The sequence below is a fragment of the Danio aesculapii genome, chromosome 4 (assembly GCF_903798145.1).
Source record: "Danio aesculapii chromosome 4, fDanAes4.1, whole genome shotgun sequence".
Classification (NCBI taxonomy): Eukaryota; Metazoa; Chordata; class Actinopteri; order Cypriniformes; family Danionidae; genus Danio; species Danio aesculapii.
The window spans coordinates 24309629-24325921 of NC_079438.1; the positions used below are offsets into that span (position 1 = coordinate 24309629).

At 32.7% G+C, this 16293-nt stretch overlaps 1 long non-coding RNA gene across 1 annotated transcript; it reads right to left on the reverse strand.

Moving 5' to 3' along the window:
- Positions 1–7863: 7863 nt before the first annotated feature.
- Positions 7864–12484, reverse strand: LOC130222405 (uncharacterized). Its single transcript, XR_008836439.1, has 5 exons — positions 12356–12484; positions 11939–11998; positions 9664–9832; positions 9411–9568; positions 7864–8255 (listed from the first exon to the last, which is right to left on the reverse strand). It is a non-coding gene; the product is annotated as an uncharacterized LOC130222405 (long non-coding RNA).
- Between the last annotated feature and the right edge of the window lie 3809 nt (positions 12485–16293).

Genomic DNA, 16293 nt, shown 5'->3' on the forward strand with positions numbered 1-16293 from the left:
TCATTTTCGGTGTCTCTAGCACGACTTATTTTGCCATAGGGTACCTGATGCTGCGCTTTTTAAAAAATATTTTTATTAAATATTATTATAACCACAGGGTACCAGACGCAGTATTACGATTATTATTATAGCCACAGGGTACCAGACGCAGTATTTTGATTATTATTACAGCCACAGGGTACCAGACGCAGTATTTTAATTATTATTGTTGACACAGGGTACCAGACGCAGTATTTTAATTATTATTGTTGACACAGGGTACCAGACGCAGTTTTTTTATTATTATTATTGACATAGTGTACTAGTTTTTCTAAACCGACGCAGAAGGAATTCCATTGCTTTCAATGGGTTGCCTCAGGCGTCATACGGAGACGTTCAAAGCCATCAAAAGATGTCAACGCAATATTTTAAACCTGGTTAACGTCTATTATAACAGTTTTTTTTTTAAATATGTGATTTTTGTTTTGTTCATGAAAAGCGTCTGTAAAGAGGGTCGGGACAACTGTAAATGAGAATATACATCGGTCAACGTGACTTCTATTCAACAGTGAGTTTAACATCGCTCAGCTATTGGTCAAAATGCATCTCCGGTGAGTTCACCGATGAGTTTAACTGCAGCAATATGTGGTAGGTTAATGCTACATAATATATTTTTTATTTTCTATTGGAGATTAGTTGGTATTTATAAATATTTTATCATTTACTTTATATTTAATGAGTGAAATTATATTCAATTGCCCAGTTTAGGGTAATTATGCCTAATAAAACTGATTAAGGTGTTTGTTTTTTAACTTAAAAAAATATTACATTAAAGTACTAAGTTTTAAAAATATTTTAGCTGATCTTTGTATTATTAAATTATTCATTGAAGTTGGGGTCATAGTACGTCGAGATCTATTTTTTTTTTACAGTCTATGGTCGCAATCCCAAGGTTCATTGCGATCCCAAGGTCCACTGCGGTTTTCCACGCGGTAAGTAAAAAGTAAACAAATAAAGACGATTTGTTGATTTAGATAAGGGGTTTGTTTAGAACTTTTATAAAAGCAGGGAAGTTATCTCCTGATGCATTAAATGACTGCAGACTTGATAGAAATAAAGCATGTACTGCAAACTAGCGATGTTATCTAATTACATCTAAGTTCATTTATTAAAAATATATTTTCCCCACATATAGTCGTGCATAGCTCAGAACAATATAGTTATACATTTGAAGATGAGGAGCAGTGTTACCAGATTGTTGTTTTCCACAATAGTAATCGTCCAAAATCTAAATAAATTATGCAATATGCAATAATATTACCTCTAATAATACAATTGTATTCATAACTACATCATATTAAAGCAAATCAAGTGTTTCTTCTTAAGTTTAAAGGCTACATTGTAACTGCAATTATTTTTCATGCCTTAAAAGAAACAAAAAAGCAGACATAACTGAAATTCTGCCTGTCTGAGCACATTTATTCATTTTAGACCACAAAACTAATCTTTGTATTATTAAATACAGTCTCTTTCTGCCTCTATATATATATATATATATATATATATATATATATATATATATATATATATATATATATATATATATATATATAGTTGAAGTCAGAATTATTAGCCCCCCTTTTAATTTATATATTTAATTTAAATATTTCCAAATTATGTTTAACAGACCAAGGAAATTTTCACAGTATGTCTGATAGTATTTTTTCTTCTTGATAAAGTCTTATTTGTTTTATCTGGCTAGAATAAAAGCAGTTTCTAATTTTTTAAAGTCAAAATTATTAGTCTATTAACCTAATTAACCTAGTTAAGCCATTAAATGTCACTTTAAGCTGTATAGAATTGTCTTGAAAAATATCTAGTCTAATATTATTTACTGTCATCATGGCAAAGAGAAAATAAATCAGTTATTAGAAATGAGTTATTAAAACTATTATGTTTAGAAATGTGTTGGAAAAAAATCTTCTCTGTTAAACAGAAATTGGGGGAAAAATAAACAGAAGGGGGCTAATAATTCTGACTTCAACTATATATATATATATAAAGTATAAGGTGTTCAGATATGAATATTTTGTTTTCAGGTTCTTCGAATTACTTTAAATCCAATTTCCCAATTTTATTAATAAGCAAAAGGTAAAGGCACTTTTAGAACCCATGTTTATATTGTTAAATTGCACTTGTCCCCTCTCTATCTCTGTTAACACATTTGTGTTTGTTTGTTTAATCCTTGTGTCTTTCAGTCTGTTTCTGCCTATCACAATGAGTGATTCAGAACTTCAAGAGCAACTTTTGAACCTTGATACTCGGATTGATCAAGATTTCAATTATAAGCTCAAGTCTTGATGACAACTAGGTGATCTGCAGGAAGCAACTCCAGTAAAGACAACTGAACCAAGGGTATGGTGGAGAAAGAGACACATTGTGTAAGGAAGGGCCAAGACCAATCTGGAATCAATAAGGGTTAGTTTTTCATTCCATGTATATTAAATATCTGCAATGTTTAGGCATATATGATTGTATGAGATAAAATTTACATGCATTTATTCTTCCACTACTATTGTATTAACGGAAAGAGACGCATAAGTTTTATTCTTACTATTGTTTATGAAAAACATTAAACTACAGTATAAGCTCACAAAATATAGTGGCTTAACTGTTTAAAACAATTTGTTCTATGTGTTGATTAGTGGCCCACCTTTTTTTTATTTTCCAGAAAGTATTTTGTTTGTCTGATTTGTATGACACCTTATAGACCATAAACTGATTCGGCTGTCCACATTGGAGTCCAGGAAATTAGAAGTCTGCTTATGCTGCTTGTCTACTAGTCTTGGGATAAGTTGAAATGTTATTAATGTTAATTTTCTGTTGTTTTAATCTTGTACAGCTCATAGGAACTCCAATCGTCCCAACTGTGAGAGGGCAGTCACTCCAGTGACTGTTGGTGTGTACTTCATTGTTTCCATTAGTCCCCTGTGTCTGTAGACCTAGGTGACAGTGGGCTAGAGTGAAATTTGGTTTTATTTAAACTAAGGCATAATGATGGCCTTTTTATCTCAGATTTGGTCATGCAAGTAATTAATTGATATCATAAAATATTTTATATTCTTTCCATTGTAGGTGGAAAAGATGTTGGTATAATTATTTTTAATAGACTGCCAAGATCTCAGCAGACATTTTTCTAGATATTCTTGAGTGGGAGTCTGTGCAATACAAGGTGGATAGTATTTGCAAGAAGGATGTACTAGGTACTTTAAACTGTATGTGTTGAAACTAAATTAACAAGAAAACAGCTCTTTGATGTTCACCTAGTAAAATTAGATTAGAAGATATAAACTGTCATGTACTTGTTCTTGACAGGAAGATTTGTGGACTACATTAACTAATGACACTACCTCCAAAGAGTTGCAAAAAGCTGTCCAAAGTTCCAGCACCCTCTTTAAGTCCTTCATTTTGGTGTTCCATGCCAAAGCACATGAGTTTTAATGTGAGATTGGTGAACTATATGAGCATCTTAAACTGATGCCAAAATTTTGTTATTGCTTTCCAGGATATTGGCATACCAGGATAGGCGTGGTTTAACTGTTGGGAAGGAGGTTGGAACAGTGCAATGTTTCCTCTCTTGGATTGCAGTGACCAGACATGCTACTGTAACTCTCATGGTCATGTGCTGGTATTAGCAGATGTTCAACTATTTGGCCATCTTACTGACCTGTTGATATCAGAAGGTAAAGACATCCAGTAGAGTTTGTTTTAGATGTTCAGTAACCAATTTGAATAGTATTATGATTTTTGATTTCTTATCACTAGACCACAACAGCTCTGCAATGCAAGTTGCAAAACAGAATCCATGAAACTGGCAGTGACCGGAAACCAATTGGAAGACTTTGGTTTATGATGTAGAGAGTGGGCAGACGGTGAGGAAATTATTATTAATATTACATATAGTCATGAATAATTGTAAGTGTTACTATTATTGTTTTGTATTTTCACTAGCAGAAGCAAAGACAACAAAAAACAGAAGTGATGTGGATGTCTTCGCCTTATAGCATGGTATGTACACTAGACTTCTGTCAGTTTTGATTCTTTAACAGTTGATGTATAATCCATGTGATACAACTTTCTTCTTATGAATACATTTCAGACACTGTCAATCTAACAACAACGAGAAGGGCGTTCAACATTATCCTGCTAGTAAGGACTCTTCAAGAGAACAGAGGATTCTTGTGGCAGAGATGGCCAACCATTATAAATACCAAATACCTTTCAACTCATCCTGGTTCCTTCAGAGAACTGTCCTGCTTATGTGCTACTGAAAAGTATGTATTTGTATTATTTAGCACAAACATAAGCATAAGGCTACCCAGTCCAAAGGATGTTAATACATTTTAATGTGGTTGTGTTCTTCTTTTAAAATGCAACATGTGGCCTAAACGAAGAGGGGTTAAAAGGTCTGTGGATCATCATTCTCAGAAAGCAACAAAATAACTGAGAAAAAAAAACTACGACAGGAGGGTGCAAGCTAGAGACCTGCAAGGTACCTGCATGTTTTGGCCGGAGCAGAGAACATACATTTTTTAAATAAAGCTCCAACTGATGAGTATGACATTGACTACAGATTTTCTTTTACTGTAAAGAAAGAAGACGATGACCTTAACACTGAATCTAAAGCATGTAATAAAATCTGAATTTCATCATCTATAACCAAATTGTTGTCTCTTTTTTTCAAATACATATACATGTACAGTATGTATGCATGCCTCTTAAATCAATCAGTGGTGTTAATTTGGAGCATTATTGAACGCCTAACTGCTTACAACATGTATAGATTTGAGGTATTCTATATGAAAATAAAATAAATACATTAACTGACATTGAGAGCTTTTAAAATATGAATTCTATGATGAAGAATGTTTGTTGAATTTTTGCATATACTTGGCCAAAAAATGTTTATTATTATTATGGTCAACTGCTCAGATACCCCCAGTCAATATGTGGCTGAGTCAGGCAACCAGACTTCTACCACTTGAAAAATTTACCTATGATTTACATCAAAGATCTGATGTGTTCTGGCGCATTTGGTCCTCCTTCTGGATTTTTCTTGAGGGTACTCCATGACTATTTCTTCACCTTGGAATTATAAGGTTCTATCTGCGTTCTGAATGATTTTGAGATATTGAGCTTCAAAGTTTTTGCATTTCATAGCAAACAGTATGTGTGTAACATTTGTTTAAATAAAAAGTCTTAAAATTTAAACAACTTACAACATACAAAAAACATCCCATAAAGTTAATAAGTTGTCATTTAATAAGAATATGTCAATAACCCAATTTTGACAAACATGTCAGATAGAACCTTATAACTCTAAGGTGACGATATGTCTTTCTAAATTTGTTTTATCTCCTTTTATTTTTGTCTTTGCTTTGTTGCATTTGCATGCATTTGTTAGAATGTCCAACAAAAACTGCTGTACATATTGTTACAAGATACCAGTACCACTGTTGTTCTGTTGAAAATTAAAATAATAATAATAAAATAAAAAAACAATTTGTACAACGTTCTATTGAATGCAAAAAAAAAAAAAAAAAAATCAAATGATGCCAATTAAAACATTTTCAAAACTAACAGAAAATCTATAAAATATGATTTTTTTGGTAGACATAATCAATCTCAATAGCTTATACTCACATATAAGTACAGCACAAAATTATTTTACTTTTAGTTTAGATCATCTGAAGGTTTGCATTTTTATTTTGTTGGTTAATGGCTATGTGTTATAATCATTTGGAGGTTTGAACTATTCACAGCATTTGTAAAGATTTCTTTTCGTCATTGTAACCTCATTTCTTACTATTTTCATGATTTTTACAATGCAGAAATTCTTACAAATCATTTGATTAATAAAGAAAATAATTAGCAAATTAACCCGTGATAAAAACAATAATTAAATGCAGTGTCTACAAAATTATCCAGATTGAGTTTCACCACAAGACACAGTAAGTTGCATGGTGTAATACTAATTTGAATAAATATGGTATGGTAAAGGGGAAATTTTTATTTTAGACTTCAGTCCTTGGCTGAAGAAAGATAACAAAGGCCACGTTTGTCAGTATCTTAGTGTATAGTATGCTGTAATAACTGAAAACTGTTTAAAGATTATTATTATAGGGGCACATGCAGGACAAAGACATTATGTGGAATCATTATTTCCTGGATTAAATACATAAGTTCATACATTGTCATCAAAACATACTGTTACACAAACAAGTTGAAGATTTAGAAAGTAAAAATATTCAGATAAAGAGTTTTTTTCAAAACAAATACAAAAAGTCTTTAAAAGGTTACATTTATAAACATTTACATATTTTAATATAACTATAATATAACTATTTCAAATAAAGTAGAAACAATTAAACCACATGATGACCATTAATGAAACTTCTTTTCCATGATTAATCCAGTGTCATAAAATCCACACATATTATTCAGAACACCAGTGAATTAACCAATTACTCATATAATTTGTGATGAATATTGATCACTATTGCTAATAACTAGTGATTTAAGAGTATACTGATGTTGTACAGCTTATTTTTTTAACACAACTGTACATGTGACAATAACAATGTCTTATTCATGTTGAAGATGATACATCTACATAGGTTTTACTGCCTTTCTACTCCCAGGGGATGTGTAGAGCCCCATGGAAAAAGAAAAAAATATTCACATTTCAAACGTCTCTAACTCGAAGTCAAATTAGAATATATAAGGGAAAACCCACAACACTATTACTTATGCTATATTAAATAAATAATATTGGACATAGTTTTCAGATATATACTGAAAGTCAATAAAAGCTGTTTAAAAAAACACTCATTGTAAAACAACAAATTTATGTCTGGCTTTCACATATGTCATAAATATATGGACAATGACCTTATATAGATAGTCCTATGTTCATTAAAGATCGTATTTATTCCATTTTATTACAAAAATATTTTAAACTACATTACCCACAAGTCTTTGTCACTCTATAGATGGGACGGGAACAACATGGCGCTGCAAATTGTAGTTCATTGAAATGTGTAATTAGGGTTAGGTTTAGGGTTACGATCTTGGTTAATCGGTAACTATTTGAAACATGGCGATACCTCATTGATAAAGGACACTGTTAGTAAAGTGGCAAAGTTAGCAAAACATAGTTAGCAACACGAAGCATCCTTTAATTTGGCTTTAAAGTTAGCCCAATCACAACGTCGCAATCTACGTCACACTTGTTGTCTCTATTTGGTAATCCGGCTGAAGGTAGATTATAAATTAAGGATTTAAATATTAAAATTCATATTAATATTACATATTAAACATTATGTCTTATTAAAATACAAATGTATATTTACAGCGAGATTCCTTTGTGGGTGTAACCTGATGTGCAAAATGATCACAGTGAAACCAGATCATAGGCATACATTTGAAATGAATAATAAAATAATAAATGTCATGTTTGAAAACAAATACAGTTCAGCATTTCCTGTAAATTGACCCTGCATCCTGTAGGTATCCAAATATCAATATATGTCAAACTTCAAGGACAAATATTGTGCCCATTAAATAGTAAAAATAGTGTGTTGTAAATGAGTATGCAAATAAAGACAATACATTTTTAATGAAACATTTATAATTTATTTATAATACCACAAAAAAAAAAAAAAAAAATCACACAAACATGCAAACACCAAAAATATATATTTTATAAAACTTTTATTGCAATATTTTATTACATACATATATATGCAAATGGTTAAAAACAATTATAATTGAAGGAAATGTATATTTTGTATTATTATTATTATATTTATTTATTTTGTGATATTTATTCATGTCATACATCTGGTATGTCAAGCTCAAGTAAAACTGCACTGCAAAAAATCTTTTCAAATGATGCCTTTGGAAATGCCATTATAACAAACTTTCACAACAGCAAGTCAAGTTCATGACAAATACAAAAATGTTTATAATGACAACTTTCTGAACTTATCAGCAAAAGTACCTAAAAGCTATAACACTTTTCAAAAACATATTCAAGTACTTACTGAAGAATAGCAACATTTTTACAAAACACTGAGAACCAATGTGTGCTTGGCGAGTCCAGGTGTTTATGGTGACTAGACTGTCATATTGCAAACCGGTTGGCATGAGGAGACTTGGGTGTAAAATGTCGGGAATTCCTGGAAGGCTCCCATGTGTTATCCCAGGTTTTGCCACTGTAAAGTATCAGAAGTGCACAATATCATTAAAGAACAAAGAATCAAGATGATTGTTAGGTTTCATTTAGAAAGTTCAGTGATATTTATTTATATCTGTAAAGTGTCATTAAATCTGGCACTCTTGAATTAACTGCTTGAATAAGTTTAACATTTTCAGCATGTTTTCATGTATCCCAAGCAGATCTGACAGTCCTACAGACTCAGAGATGAAGATAGTGACTGCACTGATCACTTCTTGCTATTTAAAACACACTCTTTGACTCATCAATTATATGAAAACTACAACAGCATACAGTGCTCCACCCTAATAATATTGCTAAATTATGACAAGTTTATTACTTTACATGGCTAAACATTTATGTTATAGCTGCATGATTCACTGCTATTACTGTAACCCATTACAGTCTTAGCCCAACCTAATTGACTTTATTAGAAAACTGCATAGAAACCTGTTGCCTTAAACCACTTGTGTTTTTATACAAGGTGAAACTAAACAGCCATACTTGAATTAACTTACAACATTTACAATCTTATTGGACTTACAGTAACATTTTAATTTAAGTAGGGCTGTTAAGTTTTATCTTGCATATAATGTAAGGGGTTTAAGGCAATGATTTTCTATACAATTTTCTAGTAAAGTCAACTAGATTTGGTTAAAGGAATAGTTCACTACTTACTCTCCCTCAAGTGGTTGTAAACCTTTATTATAAAACTTCCAAGTTTCTTTGTGTGGAACATGAAGGAAGTTTTTTGAAGAAAGCTGAAAACCTGAAACCATTGACATACATAGGAGTAAAAAATATACTATGGAAGTCAATGTTTACAGATTTTCATCTTTCTTTAAAATCTATATTTTTTGTGTTTAACTGAAGAAAGCAACTCAGACACATTTGGAACAAGTGAAGGATGAGTCATTAATGACAGAGTTTTCATTTCATTTTTGGGTGAACTATCTCTTTAAGAGTATACTGAAAGAAATGTCCTACTCAATGATGCTAACTTCAGCTACATGTGTAGCCCCTTGAGTACTTAATTAGAAATCAAAACAATGATCAGATCAGTCCTATTTTATGCCCTATATATCATATTGGCCACAGAATGGACTACTTAGTGTTGCAATGAAATTAAACAAATAATAAAACTATGACTTACCACACAATACAAGACAACCAGTGAAATTTCAACTCTACTTTTTCTGTACACAAGATGAGGTTCCAGCTTCAAAATGGCACCATAACACTGATCCTGAGTGGGGTGGTTGTGCTGCTCTGTGAGGTTGTGACTGTTCAGATGCAGTGCTGTGAAGAGTTCTTTATTAAAAGAAAGTACATTCTTTTCAAATCTGCACATATTAACAAAGAAAATACAATAATTTTAAATAATGATTAATTCTGAAAAACCTTACCCTTAGTCAAGATGAATTCATATGGCCTCTGCATTCTTTTGCTACATGTATGGAAGACAGATAAATAATTATGTCTGCAACCCACTTATTTGCAGATTTCTCTACTGTTTTCCAATAAATACATTGGACTTAATCCAGAACATTAATCCAGTGTCTAAAGGTTCTGCATCTGAAATGAATAAAAACAGATGTGACATTAGTTAAACCCACTAAACTACTAGATACATCAGTACTGCTTTAAGCAATTGTAATGTAATTTAAGTGTAGTCCAAAATTAGCCTTAATCTGTTTAAGATTATGATTTAAAAAGCATTTCTTGCATTAAAAAAACCCTGCCTCTTGTAATACATATGATCAATGGTAAATTTCTGAGAAGGTGCAAGGTAATCCTTGAGTTTTACCATTAACATCATGACTAACATAATATTTGAGAAGTATTTGACAGCTTGTTGCGTCTCTTTACCACAATTTAGAGATGATAGATTCTTTCTTTTATTAAATAAATTGTTAAAGGCCAAATTATACTGGTAATAGTGTATGATATTATGTGAAATACATCAGTTTATGTTAAACTTGAGCTTATGTTATGCTTTGAATAATGAAAAGTTGCATTTTTACCTACTGTAATAAGGGCATAATCAATTACATGCCCTGCAATTTTCCAGCCTTCTTTTCTCAACAGGCTTATCTCACTCACTCAGTCACTCACTCACACACTCACTCACTCACTCACTCACTCACTCACTCACTCACTCACTCACTCACTCACTCACTCACTCACTCACTCACACACACACACACAAACACACACACATATATACAGTTGAAGTCAGAATTATTAGCCCCCCTGATTATTTTTACCCCAATTTCTGTTTAACGGAGAGCAGATTTTCTCAACACATTTCTAATCATAATAGTTTTAATAACTCATCTCTAATAACTGATTTATTTTCTCTTTGTCATGATGACAGTAAATAATATTAGACTAGATATTCTTCAAGACACTTCTATACAGCTGCAAGTGACATTTAAAGGCTTAATTAGGTTAACTAGGCAGGTTAGGGTAATTAGGCAAGTTTTTGTATAATGATGGTTTGTTCTGTAGACTATCGAAAAAATATAGCTTAAAGTGGCTAAAAATTTTGACCTTAACCTCTTAAGGCCCAAGCTGTTTTTTTTTACACGCATTTTTTATTTCTCTTTATTTTATTTTTTTATTTTGGCTTATTGGAACCTGATTAGAAGAAAACCTAAGTACCAACTTTTGAAATGATGTACTTTTAGAGAAAAGTATGTCCATATATGTGGAATATGTCCGAATTTATATAAAACACAATAAAGTCACCTTTGTGTAATAGAATGAAAAACTCTTTATTTCTGCCTTGAACACAGCAGTTTTTTTCTTGCCTTTTTAATGCATTAATAACACATACACACATATTTTTGAACATGCTTTGACTATCAGTAAAAACATTTTTTTGCCATTTTTGGACAGTTAAAATAGTGTTTGGGACATTTCATATGCTGCAAAACAGTTGCAGTATGACACTGTATGTCTGTAACAAAATATAAAACATAAGACATAACAGCTAAAATGTGCTGTCCATGTATGTGGCCACTAAGCCCTAAGAGGTGAAAATGGTTTTTAAAAAAAATTTAAATTGCTTTTATTCTAGCCGAAATAAAACAAATAAGACTTTCCCCAGAAGAAAAAATATTATCAGACATACTGTGAAAATTTCCTTGCTCTGTTAAACATCATTTGGGAAATATTCATAAAAGAAAAAAAAATCAAAGGGGGGCATTATATATAATGTGTTTGTGTGTGTGTCTGTTTTAAGGCATGAAAAATAATTGCAGTTACAATGTAGCCTTTGAACTTAAGAGAAACACTTGATTTGCTTTAATATTGATGTAGTTATGAATACAATTGTATTATTAGAGGTAATATTTATTGCATATTGCATAATTTATTTAGATTTTGGACGATTACTATTGTGGAAAACAACAATCTGGTAACACTGCTCCTCATCTTCAAATGTACAACTATATTGTTCTGAGCTATGCACGACTATATATGGGGAAAATATATTTTTTAATAAATTAACTTGGATGTAATTAGATAACATCGCTAGTTTGCAGTACATGCTTTATTTATATCAAGTCTGCAGTCATTTAATGCATCAGGAGATAACTTCCCTGCTTTTATAAAAGTTCTAAACAAACCCCTTATCTAAATCAACAAATCGTCTTTATTTGTTTACTTTTTACTTACCGCGTGGAAAACCGCAGTGGACCTTGGGATCGCAATGAACCTTGGGATTGCGACCATAGACTGTAAAAAATATATAGATCTCGACGTACTATGACCCCAACTTCAATGAATAATTTAATAATACAAAGATCAGCTAAAAATATTTTTAAAACTTAGTACTTTAAATGTAATATTTTTTAAGTTAAAAAAACAAACAAATTAATCAGTTTTATTAGGCATAATTACCCTAAACTGGGCAATTGAATATAATTTCACTCATTAAATATAAAGTAAATGATAACATATTTATAAATACCAACTAATCTCCAATAAAAATTAAAAAAATACATTTTGTAGCATTAACCTACCACATATTGCTGCACAGTTGAACTCATCGGTGATGCATTTTGACCAATAGCTGAGCGATGTTAAACTCACTGTTGAATAGAAGTCACGTTGACCGATGTATATTCTCATTTACAGTTGTCTCGACCCTCTTTACAGACGCTTTTCATGAACAAAACAAAAATCACATATTTAAAAAAAACTGTTATAATAGACGTTAACCAGGTTTAAAATATTGCGTTGACATCTTTTGATGGCTTTGAACGTCTCCGTATGACGCCTGAGGCAACCCATTGAAAGCAATGGAATTCCTTCTGCGTCGGTTTAGAAAAACTAGTACACTATATAATAATAAAAAAACTGCGTCTGGTACCCTGTGTCAACAATAATAATTAAAATACTGCGTCTGGTACCATATGTCAACAATAATAATTAAAATACTGCGTCTGGTACCCTGTGTCAACAATAATAATTAAAATACTGCGTCTGGTACCCCGTGGCTGTAATAATAATCGTAATACTGCGTCTGGTACCCTGTGGTTATAATAATATTTAATAAAAATATTTTTTAAAAAGCGCAGCATCAGGTACCCTATAGCAAAATAAGTCGTGCTAGAGACACGAAAATGATTTCCTATTGAAATACATTGGATGGAAATTCGTGCAAGGTGACACGAAAAAAGAGGGAAATTCGTGCCCATGAACACGAATCAATAGATTAAATTTCGTGACTATTTCACGAACTGCCGTGAGACTGGGTTGGGTATAGGGGAATCATAGGTGACTAAATTGGCAGTAGTGTATAAGTCTGTGGGTGAATGTGAGTGTGTATGGGTGTTTCTCAGTACTGGGTCGCAGATGGAAGGGTATCTGCTGTGTAAAACAGATGCTGGAATGATGGGCGATTCATTCTGCTGTGGCGACCTCTGATAAATCAGGGATGAATCTGAAGGATAGTGAGTGAGGATAGGTAGGTAACTAGACCTCACATCTTATTGATACAATAATATTAACTGACATTTCCAGTTTTTATGTAAAATGTTTGTGGCCAAATTAATGAAAGTAGCCAAGAAGCATCACACCCTGCAATATAGCGTGACAACATTGCTCAAAAAGGTGGCCCATGTATCATCATCCTGACACAAACTCACAGCGTTCAGCATGTAATTTTTCAGATGTTAGATCAAAAACATCAGCTGCCATTCATGTTGATACTTTAAAAATAATTCTGTAGGGCTGTCTATCTTTATGAATAATGTCTTGCATTTTACACTGAATTCGTCCAAAATAGGTTGAATTTGTTTTCTTTTGCTAAAATAATTTCTTAATCAAACTTGACTGCAAAGTGCAAACAATTTTTTTTTGTTTGTTTTGCATTAGGCTAAAGCTGCTTATTTCTTCAAAGAGCAGCTCTTTTACATAACCCGCTATTTTAGTGTGTGTGTTTTTTTTCAGGTGTTGTGGTTATTTTATTTAATGAATAAACAATAATTCTGTAACAGTTTTCTCAGTCACTGGTGCATTTCTCAGATCAGAATTGAAATTCTCAAAACTCCTTTGTGGTGGTGAGAGCGTGGCCGAACACCCGAAAGGGGGAGAGAGAGAGTGGAGACACCGGCGGCTGGTCAGTAGCCCAATCAGAAATAATTAATAACACCTGCTTTCTCTAGTGATTGGGCCGGAGAGACGCCTTCTTAAGGGACGAGAGAGAGACCAGTCGGGAGAGAGAGAGAGAACCCAGCAACAGCCACCACATTGGGGAGCTTGTGCTGAACCGTGTGACAGAATACAAATAAATCGTATTACGTACCTTAACGCCGACCCTGTCTTCTTCTTCCCTTACAAAGAACCTTGCTACATCCTTCTTCAATCTTCAGATCATCATTGTCACTTGTGCACATAACAAAAGCAGTTTCTCATTATGAATAAGTTGCAAACACTTTTGTACATCCATGCCAATGATTATGTGCAATTCTCTGATGTTTCCTACATTATCAATTGCTGATGTCATGTTGATCAAAAATTATTATTTTGGCCCCCAACAGCATTTAATTGTTTGTTCATGGCATTTCTTCACACACAAAATGGCTGAACAAGTTGTCATAAATTTTGTCATAAAGCACATTTCCATTATACTTTTTGTTCTAAATCGGTCTACAATTTGTCAATTTCTCCCAGGTGAATCTTGGCTTTTTCTAATGAAGGTCTAAAACAAGGTTGTCCTATGTTTACATTTTTACTTTTGTTTTTTCTCTGTGCTATGGAGTGCTGTCTTATCTTTTCTGTATCACAATGACATGATCCGTCAACAAATTACTGTACAAAAACCAAAAAATATTGCCATAGTTTAGATCAGAACAGCCCTCCAGAGTGCACTGATATTGGCAACATGACTACTGAGTAATTTGACTGTCTTATCCATACACAATGACAGCAGGATTTGTCATTCTGAAGCCAAGTTCATCGACATAGAAATTCAGTTTTGAGATCTAAACTAAGGATTTTGAGCAGGAGACTGGCTTTTGCAGGTAATCTGTGGTGTTTTGCTAATTATATGCGTTGTTTTGAGATATGCACTTAGGCTCACTATTTTGCAAATTTCAATTCTGATCTGAGAGTTGTGCCAAAGTGACTGAGAAAAACTCTAATGCATTTATTCTATGCTGAAAGCAACATATACAGGCGTGACTACCTCCAAAACATGTACATGATCTTTTTTCACGTAATAAATTCAGGATTTTTTGCATTATATTTTTATTCATAAATTGCCCAGTATAGTTACCTTTATTGTTGTTGAAAAATATTTGTTAAAGATTATTTACTTAAGACAACAGTATCTGCCTATGTAAAATCATATGGTCAAAAGACAATTCAATAAAAACTAAAAAACAGCATAAAGTATTTTTTAAGCATTTGATTGTTTTAGTAGTAAATGTACAAATCTTTACAAAAAAAGCACTATATTTTGCGATATGAGAATGAAAGACCAGAGAAATCCCATGCTGTATGATCGCAAGTTAACAAATGGCTTAAGCATTTAAACGGCATGCCTTAGAACTGGAATGTGTCTCTCTTGTTTACCTGTGATCCGATCAAGAAAAAGGTGTCTTATTAGTGTGTAAACAGGAAAGCATCAGTCATTTTAATTTCACAGACTCTCTCTCTCTCTCTCACATCTGCGTACAACAACAATTATGCTTTTATATAACGTCAGTAACTGCATCATACAAAACACCTGATTGGTTAAAACACAGATAGATTTAGAACAATTCCACATGGGTGCAGGCAAACAATTGTGAACGATATCTCAATATTTCAAGCATACAAATGTGTATATCAAAATACCTTCAAGGGATTCAATCCTCAAGCCCTTCAGGTCCACTCGAGGTCTCCATTACCTCTGACCTAATTTGAGAGCTCACGAGACTCGAACCAGCGACCTTCTTGCTGTGAGGCAACTGCACTAAAATTCCTAAATATATTCTGAAATTAGGTAAAGTTTAACTTTATTCATTAGTCAAAACCATTTCAAAGATTAAATACTGATTAAAATACTCAAATGAATAAAGTAATATGAAAAAGGATAACGAGAAAAAGGATAAACGCTGGTCCTTGCTGAAATGGATTGGAAGACAGAAATCTGAATCCATCAGTGTATAGTGATGACGAAAATGCTTATTTGATATCAAAAATTGCATTTTCACTAGTAAAATGTGGACTGCCGTTCAGACTTAATTGTTGATATCAAGAATTCAATTGTTGATTTTAACAACTAAATTGCTACTAGTAAAAACTGGTTTGTCCACCACACACGTCTCCTCCACTGTTACATCGTCTTTTCCCTCACACACACAGTTCTCACTTCTTGATGTAGATAGTGCAGCAGAAACACTCTGTTCCACTTTAACATCCTGCCTAGGTGATATCTGTCCTGTTTCCACCAGACCAATGCACCCTACTCCCTCTAACCCCTGGCTGTCGGATGGTCTGAGAGAATGGTTAGTGTTGGAGTTAGGGCATGTGTTGAGATA